Source organism: Felis catus, chromosome X (genome assembly GCF_018350175.1).
Source record: "Felis catus isolate Fca126 chromosome X, F.catus_Fca126_mat1.0, whole genome shotgun sequence".
NCBI lineage: Eukaryota > Metazoa > Chordata > Mammalia > Carnivora > Felidae > Felis > Felis catus.
In genome coordinates this window covers 38706978-38720402 of record NC_058386.1, presented here as the reverse complement: position 1 = coordinate 38720402, position 13425 = coordinate 38706978, and the positions used below count along the sequence as shown (strand labels likewise).

At 43.3% G+C, this 13425-nt stretch overlaps 1 protein-coding gene across 2 annotated transcripts in view; it reads left to right on the top strand.

Moving 5' to 3' along the window:
- The first annotated feature begins 1661 nt into the window (after positions 1-1661).
- LOC101092497 (norrin cystine knot growth factor NDP) overlaps positions 1662-13425 on the top strand; it is a 51311-nt gene continuing 39547 nt past the window's right edge. The window contains exon 1 of one of the 2 annotated variants that reach the window (XM_019823754.3): positions 1662-1775. The gene's annotated coding sequence lies outside the window, so the exon portion shown is untranslated. Of the gene's footprint in view, positions 1776-9075; positions 9245-13425 lie in introns of those variants that run through there. The other variant, XM_019823753.3, reaches the window with a different exon arrangement.

Below are 13425 nucleotides of genomic sequence, written 5' to 3'. Positions count from 1 at the left end.
CCTGGAAGAAGGTCTTTCTACTCCACCAGACTTTCTGGATTCACGTGTCTGTGACGGAAGATACTTCTTACAACGAAGGACTCGACCGAAAAAGCAAGTGAGCAATGAATGATGGGGCCCACGTTGGGTGCTGAGGACTCCTAGTGGGTCCGGATGTCTGTCACCAGTGCCTCCTCGTAGGACCTGTTCAGCCTAGCTTGACTCTTACATTCTGGAACCCGCTCACTTCTTCTCTGCCCTGGACTCGCATGCGTGCTGCCCCTCTACTTGGGATGATTTTCCCCAAGTCATGGGCCTCTTCCTTCTCATCCCTCAGGTCACGGCAGCAAGCTGTCCTGAGTACTCAACCCGGACAGTTCACCACTCATAATGATATACTTGTTTGTCTGTTTACTTATTGGCTCCTGTTCCCCCTCAATGGTGACTGGCTTCATTTCCTGGGGCTGCCATAACCAAGTACCACAGGCTGGATGACATAAGCAAAGAAAGTTCATTGTCTCATGCTTCTGGAGGCCAGAAGTCTAAACTCAAGGTGTTGTTGGTGTTGGTGCCTTCTGGGGGCCGTGAGGGAGAATGTGTTCCAGGCCTGTCTCCTTGCCCTTGTAAGATGACCTTCTTCTCCATGTGTCTTCACGTTGTCTTCCCTCTATGGGTGTCTGTGTCCAAAGTTCCCGTTTTCATGTGGACACCAGTCCTACTGGGTCAGGGCCGACACCAATGACTCCGTTTTTGTTTTTTTAATGTTTATTTTTGAGAAAGAGGGAGAGAGAATGAGCGGGGAAGGGGCAGAGAAAGAGGGAGACACAGAATCCGAAGCAGACTCCGGGCTCCAAGCTGTCAGCACAGAGCCCGATGCAGGGCTTGAACCCATGAACTGTGAGATCGTGACCTGAGCCAAAGTCAGATGCTCAACCAACAGAGCCACCCAGGCGCCCCACTAGTGACTCCATTTTAACTTGATGATCTCTGTGAAGACCCTATCTCCAAATGTAGTCACATTCTGAGGAGCTGGGGGTTTGGACTCCAAGACGTGAACGGGGAAGGGGCACAATTCAGCCCAGAACAACAGGAATTATGCAGTTTTCTCATTATTCGCTGTACGGCTGCTCAGCACCTAGAAGAGGGTCTGGCACATCATAGCCCCTCAACTAATGTTAGTTGAGTGAACGAATGACCTATTCTCAGCTGTTTAAGAAATGAGTTCTTTTGTGGGGCTGGTACCGACTCCCCTCTGCTGTGCTTTATGATTCTTGCATGCTGGGAAATTCTTGCATTACCTCACAGCCCTTAGCGGGTGTACTTACAACCTTATACCAATTCTGTGTCTTCCCTGGAAAGACTTAAGCTCACTTATTGGAATACGCAAAATACAAGATGACAAGGTTCTTACGCGGAACAATTACATGTCACATAGATTCATACCCTTGTTTACAGAGGTGAACATAGGTTGTCTCCAAGCTTTCTGGTTTACATGGTTCATAGGGTCCATCAGATAAAAACAGGTCAACTGCTCGGGACAAGAGCAACTGTCATTGGTTGTTCTTGTCAAGAATGGATAAGAATCTCTCCAGGGTGTTCCCCTGAAGGAGGCACTGCCTGTCATGACAAACGCATACTGACAACAGATTTTGCCATCAGACACACCAAGAGGTCCACGAGACTGCTTGTTTCCCTTTTTTGACTTCTTAAAAGTATTTTTGACTTAATTTTAATGTACTGACAATTTCTGATTATAGAAGAGTGCGTGCTCGCTGAAGAAAATGTGAAACCGACAGGTAAGCCAAAAAAAAGGATGTTATAAATCATCTGAAATCCCAGCATCTAGGAAAAAAGCATTGTTAACATTCCGGTATGTGCTTTTCCTGTCTTATATTCTGCATGAATGTAATTTTTAACAAAAAGTTCAAACTGCATGTTATTTCTCAATCTGTTTTTAATTAAACTATATATCATGCGCATTTTCCCATGTCATTAAATATTCTTTAAAAAATACATTTAATGGCTTCTAGGTATTTCATTAGATAAAGGCATTTATTTATTGAGCCAATCCTTTATTAGAGAATAGTGAGTTGGTTTCCAAGATTGGCCATTATAAGAAATGAGGCTGTGGATGTACTTACAGATAAATCATTGGAGAAATATATAATTATTTCCTTAAGGACAAATTCCCAGAAGCCCAATGGTCCATATATATACACACACACACATATATATATATGTGTGTGTGTGTGTGTGTGTGTGTGTGTGTGTGTGTATACGTATATATATATATACGTGTATATATATATATACATATATATATGTATATGTATATCTGACCACTTTTATACACAGAATGTTATAAAATTTACACTCTCGCCAGCTGTATTTGGGAGTACCAGGGGTGGCACACTTCACCAAACTTAGTGTGTCGTAATTTTATTTCAGCCTTGTCAGTTGACTACACAAAAGGTGATGTATACCTTGTGGTTATTTTGATTTGCACTCTGTTGTTAAAGAAGCTACACTTTTGCTAAAAATAAAGCGACTGGCTCTGCGATTCGGTGAATTACATTTTCCTGGCCTTTGCCAATTCCAACATTACTTTTTTCTCTGACTTGTGAAAGCTCTTTATGGTGTATCTTTTTATTTTTCTGCTTCATATGTAGTCACGATGTTTTCCCAATTTTGTTTGTGCTCTTCCACCAGAGGAGCACACTAGGCTTGAGTTTATAATATGTATTGTTGTTGCTTTTACGTGTTAATATTTTTATAGAGTGAAAGACACCAGTGTTTGCTTCTTGTGATGTTGCTTTCAGTGTTATGATTTGAAAAGCCTACTGCACTCCAGAATGACATAAATGTGTATCTATATTCTCTTCTGGAACAGTTCGTGCTTTTTTTTCCCCCTAAAAATTTACATTTTTTTTTTAGCCCAGCTGAAATCTATTCTGGAATGTAATGAAGTTAAATGAATTTTTCCACAAATATTTAGTCAAGTTCTATAAAAATATGGTTTTTAAATGAGACAGCTATCATATGCTAAATTCTTAAACATTCCCGTGTCTGTTCTGGACTTTCTATTTGTGTTACCTTGAATTGTTTGGCTAGTCTTGCATCCACACCACATTGTTCAAATTATTGCGGCTTTATAATATATTTCAACATTTGGCTTCAAGTCCCTTCTCATTTTTCTTTAAAAAATTTTCTTGGTTATTCTTGCCTGTTTATCCTTCTGGATAAACTTGAAAAGCCTTTGGTCAAGTTGCAAGAATGTGAAGTTGGTGTTGGATTAGATTAGAAATGTATCACATTTGTAAAGCAAACTGGGAAGAATTAACACTTTAGTAATAATGGGTTTTCCCATCCAGAAATACAGGGTGCTTCTGCATTGTATTCTAAACTCTTCTTTTAAGTCCATTTTTGTTTTCTTTTCTTTTTTATTTTACGAAAGTTTATTTTATTTATTTTTGAGAGAGGGAGAGCATGAGCAGGGGAGGGACAGAGAGAGAGGGAGAGAGAGAATCCCAAGCAGGCTCCAAGCTCTGAGCTGTCCGCACAGAGCCTGACGCGGGGCTCAAACTCACAGACTGAGATCATGACCTGAGCCGAAGTTGGACGCCCAACCGACTGAGCCACCCAGGCGCCCCTGTTTTCTTTACACAGTGTTGCACATTTCTTGTTAAGATCATTTGTAAATAGGTTATATTTTTTGTTCATTTTGTGAATGAAATAATGTATATTTTTTAATATGTGAAAGTTATCGACACTTGGAAATTTGTGTGGGTGCCCATCACTTCCTAGTAGTGACAACCTTTTCGTGGATGATTTTCTTGAAGTTTCAAGAAAAAAATTCAAAATGGCATTACTTCTATTCTCTCTCCAGTGTTTATGCCTCCTATTTCTTTTCTTGTTTCCTTATGTGGTTTGGAACTTACAACAAATGAAAAAGAATAGTGATGATGTGAAGCATCCTTATAGTATTCCTCTCTTCAATTGAAAGGCCTGTCAAAATGACGTAAATCGTTGGTTTGCAAAATATGCTATTTATCATGTTGGCAAAATTTTCTTCTAGTCCCAGTTTACTACACATATTTGTAATGCATGGTATTTAATTTTATCACTGATTAATTAATTTGGGATGTCTGTTGAATTTTTTTCTCTTCTCCCTTGATGTGATAAATTATGTGAATCGATTTTTAAATACTAAATAACCCTTGCATTCCTAGTATAAATTTGTGTCTAGTGTGGTGTACTATTCTTTTCTTTTCACGCTGGATTCGGTTAATGAATGCAATGTTTAGGATTTTTGTTTCTACAGATTTGCTGGACTATTTAATAAGCTTTGTCTCTGAGTGTTTAATCTTTATCAGGTTTTCACATCGTGGTTTTGCTAGCTTCGTAAAATGAGTTGGAAACTTTCCATTGCTTTCTCTACTTTGGAATTATTTAAATAGCATTGGAATATTATAAAAATGAAAATAACTCAATAATTCATGTTTGACAAGGTTTGTGATTTCTTCCACGGTCTATTTCTGGTCTACTCCAGTCTATTTCATTTCTATTTCTGGTCTATTCCAGTGTCTTACTTCTTCTTGAACCAGTTCATAAAGCACTTTCTCAGGAAAGTGTTTCTGGAACATTAATGTACACACAGATCTCCTAGGGATCTCCTTGGTGTCTAGATTCTGATCCGTTAGAACTAAACCATAAGAGACTCTTTTTTTTTTTTTTTTTTTATTTTTGGGACAGAGAGAGACACAGCATGAACGGGGGAGGGGCAGAGAGAGAGGGAGACACAGAATCGGAAACAGGCTCCAGGCTCCGAGCCATCAGCCCAGAGCCTGATGCGGGGCTCGAACTCACGGGCCGCGAGATCGTGACCTGGTTGAAGTCGGACGCTTAACCGACTGCGCCAGCCAGGTGCCCCAAGAGACTCTTAAATACGGAGAACAAACTGAGTTGCTGGAGAGGTGCTGGGTGAGGGGATGAGCTAAATGTGTGATGGGCATTAAGGAGGGCACTTGTTGGGATGAGCAGTGGGTGTTATATGTGATGAACCACTAAATTCTACTCCTAAAACCAATACCACACTACATGTTAACTAACTTGAATTTCAATTAAAGAAAAAAACAAAAAGAGCTACACCATGTATCCTACTCTCTAGTGAGTCATCCTAATTCACAGAAAGCTAGTAGAATGTCGTAGACTCTGGGGCTGGAGTTCTCTCTTGTCCAGCAAGAGCGCGGACGCGGGATTAAAATGCAAGAGAGGCTGATGTCCAGGAGGAGACAAGAGCCCCAGGTAAGGGTCCTTGCTCCGTTTTTATTAGGATCAGAGGGCCGGCAAGCATGATGGACGTGCACAAGGAGACAATGAAATCGTGATCATTAACTCACGGGTGTGGGGGAGAGGGGGTTTTGAAGATACGCGGTGTCAGGGGTTTGGGTCGATACAAAACAAAATCCTGGCACCGGGAGGATGGCTGTTTACAGCAGACATGAGACACCACATCTGTTTGTCTAAACTTGCCTAGGGGACAAGAAAGGCAGAGCATGCTACCTCAGGGTCAACAAGGCAGCTTTCTTTTGCTAATTAGCTCTGCTCTGGGCAACTTCGCCCTGCCATGGACTGCAGCCCTCTGTGTTCCTGTTTTTGTCCTTCCTTCCTGTGAAAGCGGCTTTCTGCTATTGTACTAAGTTGGGAGATGCTTCCGCCCTGAATGCCTAATCTTGTTTACCTCATCTTGGAGGCTTTCATCCTGAGATTTCCAATTCCTATGCCTTTGCCCTGTTTACCTAATCTTGTTTACCCAATCTTGGATGCGTTCATCCTGGGACGTTCTATGTCTTTATGCCTCGTTAACCCATCGGCGCAAGCTCAGGGAATTCCTAAGCTTATTCCCCACAGTTGCCCCTTTTTGTTTTTCTTGGTTCTTCCAGTCTTGTGTTTGAGGACCGTCATGACCAGCTCCTGGTCCTTCTTTTGCTTTTGGATGGTTTGGAGGCTGGTGGTCTGTGGAGTGGTTTCAGGACGAAGAGTCCATGAAGAGGCATCCTCCATCTTGAAAAGGGGGGTGGGGGTGGGGGCTACTCATTCAGAGTCATTCTCTGGATGTCCTGGTTCATTGGAAGATATCCAGGGGGTCTCCACCATGCCCTGGTACGGCTTCACCAACTGAGAGGGAATCCACAGAGGTCTGGAATCTGAAAGAACACAAGCATATTCTTGACCCCGGGTGTGATGTTTAGCGGGTCCAGTCTGTGTGGACCCCCATTCAGGGACTTTGTATAGCGTCCTAGCTTGAGAGGGTTTATTTGATTTTGAAGAATGTCACTCAGGGGCAGGTAGTCCTTGAGGATTAAGATTTAAAACCTTAAGAATCATCATAGCACAATTCAGAAGGAGCTGAGGTCGTCATGCAGACAGTCAGGGATATCTCCCCCTTTTTGTTTTTTTTAACATGTTTTGGAGCGTCTTATGTGCTCATTTTAAAGTTGCTTGGCCTTGTGGATTATAAGGAATGGGCAATTCCAACCAAGGCTTAAGTAAAACAACTTAAAAAGGGCATTGTGTCCTGTTGTTTTACCCTTTGGGTGAAATTATATTTATTTATAATTAATAAATATATGTGTATGTTCATACATAAATATATGTGTATATTTATTTTCAATATATGTATGTGTTTATTTATTTATAAATATATGTGTGTATTTATTTACTTACTTATTTATTACCTGTAACAAAAAGGTAGTTTCATTTTGTGTATCTTTCTTACGTATCTCTCACTTTCTTATAGACGAAGTTACTTATTTCCATTAGCCTTAATTACATTTAGCAGAATGTTAACTTTTAGAAGTCTTAGTCTCCCTTGAAAACTAAGTAGCGAGCAATTGTGAACTGTTTGTTACATCAGAAATTTTTTAGGTGGCGGACTTATGAATCCATTAAGCATAGAGCATGTTTTTTTTTTTTTAATGGGTTTAAATATTCTTAGTTTTTGTGGGTTTTTTGCCATAAGAAGTCAGAAGCATAAACCTATGTTTAGCAAGCAAAGCTGCAGCATCCCGTTGGATTTGGAAGAGGCCTACATGTCCGACGAACTTGATTCAATGTGCCATTTAAGCAAAACGTTCAAGTTTTAGGTTACCAAAGACCCTGAAAGCTATTTTAACAATTACGCCTGAAAACTCTGAGACGGACAAAGTTCACCATTCCTTTAAGTCGTCCTCTTGCTGACAAATTGGAAGAGATAACATGAGTTTATTGGACCTTTAGTAAACCTTAGTAGAATGAAGTTTTATTATTTAATTTTAATAATTCAAAAGACATGTCTACCTTAATTAGATTTCAGCTGTGTCCCCTTAAAAGTTTACCATTGTTGGGGCGCCTGGGTGGCTCAGTCGGTTGAGCGTCCGACCTCGGCCCGGGTCAGGATCTCACTCACGGTCCGTGAGTTCGAGCCCCGCGTCCGGCTCTGTGCTGACAGCTCGGAGCCTGGAGCCTGCTTCGGATTCTATGTCTCCCTCTCTCTCTTTCTTTCTCTCAGGCCCTCCCAGCGCATGCTCACACTCTGTCTCTGTCAATAATAAAGAAACTTAAAAAAAATTTTTTTGGAAAAAAAAAAAGTTTACCACTGTCAATTTTTTTCTGGTGGAAACAGCGAGGAAGTCTGAAGCGTAAGTCTAAGGGGGTGTTTTTTGCTTTCTGACAGGTGGGGAGGAAGGGAGGGCAGAAAAGGTGAGGTGCCTCCACCAAGAGGCCTGAAGGCAGATAAAGGCGCAGAGGGCAGAGAAAGAGTTCACGCGGTCCTAAAGCCTGTCGGCTCAGAGAGATGAGCAAGATAGCGATTTTGGTTGTGTTTTGTATTATTTGGTTTTCCACTAGTGGGATCTGGGCAGTCCGTATCGGGCCAGAGAAGACAGGGAAGTTCCCCGAGACAAAAGGAGTTTCGGCAGCTGCTTGAGAATATTCCTTAAAATCTCCATCCCGAGGTAGACCCTTAGCCAGAGACAGTTGGCGCTAATCATCATCGTTCGTAAGCCGGGAAATGAATGAGGGAGAAGCCCCCGCGTACGGTTAGTGCATTGTTTTATTGTCAATGATTGGAAGCTGGGCTCGCTGCCTTGGTTGGGAATATTGCCCTGTGCTGGACAGTCGTTCAAAAGACGCCGGAACAGTGGCGTCAAAGTGTTGCTTAGCACAAGCCACGCAAGCAGCCCGAAACCCTTGGGCATAGGTAGCGTGTTGGGCCGGGGTCAAAACGATGTTGGTAAGGGAGCCCCAGTCCCAGGCCCACATGGAATGAGTGCCACAAATATTTTCTAAAATGCCGATCGCACAAGGGCTGTGCTGGCCATACAGCTGAACTGATTCTTGCCATTCCTTTACTATTGGAAAGAGCAGGCCTTCATGGACGTATTGCCTACTTTGCCTGACAACGGGGAAACCGCTGGAATTTACCGGCCTTATGAGCTTCCTTCACGTACTTTTGCATTGGGGTAAGGACCTTATCAGAACCGGTCAGTGAGGTTTTTAGAGGCTCAATATCGTCCCATCTTTTTGAGGGAGGGGGAGGTGCGGGCTGTAAAGGCACCGAAGGCACAGGCTGACTAAAAAAAGCTCAGGGTTTTCCTCTTCTTTGGGGTAATTTGACATCTTTATATACATCCTCTGAACTCAAGGGGAGAGGGGCAGTGTGGACAAGGGACCAAGTGAGGACGACCTCAGGGGCGACATTAGCCCCCTCAGAATGCCCAGCTCTAGATGTTTTCCCTACTTGTTCCCAAACGTCAAGATCACAAGTTCCCTGTTTGGGGAACCAAGGGCAGTGTTGCTGGGTACTCATTAATAATGTAAGGAGTGCTTTCTGATTGAGGATAATGTTGGCCACCTTTTCCGATGACTGTAAAATACGAATGTGTCGTTCCTGTTTGGGGGATAGGGAGTCTCCCGTGATAAATCTCTCCAAAGTTCCGCGGCAGCGAATCCTAATATAGTTTCGCTTATCTCTTACCTCGTCAGGAAGAGATTGTAATCTGGTGCCTTTTTCTTGGAGCTCTTTAGTCGCTCCACGGCGTCCTGCAGTCCTTGAGTCGCACCGCCTCCTGGCCATGTCGGCCTGTAGTGCTCTGGGTTCCAATCCCGCCGGCGTCACCGTCTGTCGTAGACTCTGGGTCTGGAGTTCTCTCTTGTCCAGCAAGAGCGCGGACGCGGGATTAAAATACAAGAGAGGCTGATGTCCAGGAGGAGACAAGAGCCCCAGGTAAGGGTCCTTGCTCCGTTTTTATTAGGATCAGAGGGCCGGCAAGCATGATGGACGTGCACAAGGAGACAATGAAATCGTGATCATTAACTCACGGGTGTGGGGGAGAGGGGGTTTTGAAGATACGCGGTGTCAGGGGTTTGGGTCGATACAAAACAAAATCCTGGCACCGGGAGGATGGCTGTTTACAGCAGACATGAGACACCACATCTGTTTGTCTAAACTTGCCTAGGGGACAAGAAAGGCAGAGCATGCTACCTCAGGGTCAACAAGGCAGCTTTCTTTTGCTAATTAGCTCTGCTCTGGGCAACTTCGCCCTGCCATGGACTGCAGCCCTCTGTGTTCCTGTTTTTGTCCTTCCTTCCTGTGAAAGCGGCTTTCTGCTATTGTACTAAGTTGGGAGATGCTTCCGCCCTGAATGCCTAATCTTGTTTACCTCATCTTGGAGGCTTTCATCCTGAGATTTCCAATTCCTATGCCTTTGCCCTGTTTACCTAATCTTATTTACCTAATCTTGGATGCGTTCATCCTGGGACGTTCTATGTCTTTATGCCTCGTTAACCCATCGGCGCAAGCTCAGGGAATTCCTAAATGGACTCCCCACAGTAGAATATCTAAGGAAATGGAGAGCACTTATGCCTTGTTCTCCAGAAGCAGACCCTCCCTAACGTGAGGGCTCAAATTTGTGCCCTCAAAATTTGATTTCTTTAAAACGTGTTCCGGGGCGCCTGGGTGGCGCAGTCGGTTAAGCGTCCGACTTCAGCCAGGTCAGGATCTCGCGGTCCGTGAGTTCGAGCCCCGCGTCGGGCTCCGGGCTGATGGCTCGGAGCCTGGAGCCTGTTTCCGATTCTGTGTCTCCCTCTCTCTCTGCCCCTCCCCCGTTCATGCTCTGTCTCTCTCTCTCCCAAAAATAAATAAACGTTGAAAAAAAATAAAAAAACAAAAACAAAACGTGTTCCCAGGAGAAACTGGCAAGGGCGTCGTCGGGGCAGACAAGAGGGAAAAAGGGGAAGAAGCTGAGGAAGGGTGTGAGGTCGAGTGACGTCCCAACCTGAACCTGATCCTACAGGGGGCTCTGGAGGAGAAATTGCAACTCAGAGTCTGTCCTGACCCGGGGCAAAGGAACTGTCCTACGCCCACCAGAAGTTGGGGGAGGGGGGGACACACTGTTATAAGGGATCCCGGGGATCTGAGCAGAGTAATGAAAGGGGGGATTCTGTATGATTCTATATGAACAGGGGGAATTCTCTGTCCCTCAAGTAATCTTCCCCAGACATTTTCTTTTTATTTCAGACAAACATTCAACGAAAAATAGAGCCACAGAGGGTTTGAGATTGCGCTCTGATAAGTTCTGACAGTCAGCCTTTGTATGTTGGAATACTTTTGCAGACGGTCGATCACCCGGGAGTAGGGTTGACATCCATCTGCAAAAAACTGGGAATCAGTTAATAAGGGTATATGACCGAATAGGGAGCCATATTACCTCTGCTTTAAGGTGAGACAGGGGCACACCATGGGCCAGGCCAAGATCCTCCCAGAAAATTGTTTTTCATTTACTACAGTACATAGACACATAGGAAATAGAAGCCCAAACGCTATTTCATATGCAGCAGCAAAACTATCTTTGGTCTGGAATTTTTCAAGGCTCTGAACATTAAAGCTATCTCAGTAAATGACCCCAATTATTTCCAAACGTACAAGATAACTACATAAAATAACGCATACGGACATTTAACCTATATACTAGTTTGTAATTCGAGGAAGGTCTACCAAAACGTCTTTAATTTTAGAAAAGCTTATCGGCTGCCTCTCTTCCTTCATGTAATTATTAGCTAGAGTTTCAGTAATCTGTCCAAACCATATCTGTGTGTAAGAAAGTGTCTGTTATTCTCATCTCCATAGTAGGAGGGCAAAAATTAGCTTGTCCCAAAGTAGTGTTGGTTCCTTAACAAACACATTGCTCATTTTCACTGTGACAGATTGTATTTTTCAGAGATGGTAAGTCCATGTATATATATTTTTTTCCCCATCCTTCATGCCCTTCTTATAATACGACATGGACACTTCTCCACTGAAAGGCGGTGTCTGTATTCTCTCCCTTAAACCTGGGTGAACCATTGCAACTGCCTCAATCAGTAGGATGTGGCAAAAGTGATGCTGTGTCACTGCGAAGGCTCAGGTCGCCATAGGGAGCACGGCCCTTTTTTTTTTTTTTTTTTTTTTTTGCTTACGTTCACCCTTAAAACCCAGCCACCATGTTGTGAGGCTGTCCAGGCCATGCAGAGAGGCCACACGTGGGTGTTCCAGCTGCCGGTCCCAACGAAGCCTCAAGCCAACAGCCAGCATCAGCTCTAAACGCTGTGCAGGGTGTGGAGACGAGCTATCGCCATGCCATTCTGTCAGAATTCCTGACCCCCTGAATCTGTGGGAGACAATAAATGATCACTGTTGTTTTGGAACACTAGGTTTGGGGTTCATTTGTTAACTTAGACGTGCACCAGTAATCCGTATTTCCTCACTGCTTTAAGACCTCATTGTCATATACTAAACTTGTAAGTAGACACGGGTCTATTTATGAACCCTTTGGTATTTCATTGATCCGTTTGGGAGTGTCTTTTGAGGAAACTTTCCTTTTGTATCACTATATACATATACGCTATGGGAAAACCCAAACCCCCAAATCTCTGTAGTTGAATACAACAAAGACTTGCTTCACATTTACCTGAACTCCACCTTGGGGTGGGCAACGCTCCAGACCAGTTGTCTCTCATGGAGAGATTCTGTGATACAAGCCGCTTCCATGGGCAATGTTGCAATCTTAGCACATGGCCTTCGGGTCACCAAAGCATGGGAAGAAAGAAGTGAAGAGTTGGTGCCCGAGGTCGTAAATGGCGTGACCCAGGGGTGACACCTTTTCTGCCTGTTGGCCAAAACCAGTCACATCATCCCATCAACAACGTGGAGGCTGACAAATGTGAGAGTACGTGAATATTGGGTGAGCAGTAGGTGTTTTGGCCACACCCTTCGTTAGTTATTGTTTATCTTCCCAGAAATGTCTCGGCAATGCTCACACATATCTTCTACCTGACACATTTTAGAATCCAATCCATTACATTTTCGTGATCTTTTTGTTTTAGAGGGGAAGAAATAAACTAACACCAAGAGGGACCAGACTAGTTCCCTAATTTTTACTTGTTGCTCCACTCCTATCAACCAAGACTCTTTCGGTTCCTGATTAAATATTACTAATCATGATTTAATGTCTACTTCATTTAGCTTAGGCCACAACCAATTCCTGGCTGTAGAATAAGTGGAGGGAAGGCCGATGGCATTTTCAAATTTCCTTGATGATTTCTCCCTAGAGTATTAGAGAACATAAGCCTGATCTGCGGTAGAATAACCATATCGGAAACATCGTTGCTCTGTAACTCAGGCCAAAGAACATTGGCCTGAAGGTCCTCCTCTTGAAGCAGAAAGTAGACATATCCCACGAAGGGAATGTCTACTAATTTAATAGTTCTGTAGTTTTATGGGAGGACAGAGTAAAATATAGCCCAATTAAAAATAGGATAAGATGTTGCATTCGAAAGAAAAACAAATCTTCTCCAAAAAAACTTTGAGATAATTATATCATTTTAATTGAAGTCTCTGCAAGAGACGAATTTTGCCAATTTTCTGTTCAGCTGATAGGTAATTCTCCTTGGAGGAGTGAAGAGAAAGCTGTGGTTTAATATGTGTATGTTCGTCATGTTTTGTATCTGTGTTTGCAAAAATACTCCCCCATGGCCTTGGAACGGGACGCTTCCGGTCTGTCTCAGGCCTGCCTTATGCGGTAAATCACAGGCATTATTTTGAGATTACATTGTGCTTGAATCTTCCTTCTTTTCTTGGTGTAGGCAACCGAGAGTCTAGTGGGCATTAGGAGAAGTGGGTATGAGGCCTTCTCCAGATTTCTAAATATTGATTATAACCCAGGCTGAGTTCAATTTGTGGCCCTTTTCTCTTTTATATTTGCTCCTGAGAGGATCCAGTCCCCTGGCTCTATTGTTTTTTTAATTAAAAAAAATGTTTATTTATTAATTTTTGAGAGAGAGAGAGAGCAGGGGAGGGGCAGAGAATCCCAAGCAGGTTTCACACTGTCAGCGCAGAGCTCGATGTGGGGCTCAAGCTCACGAACTGTG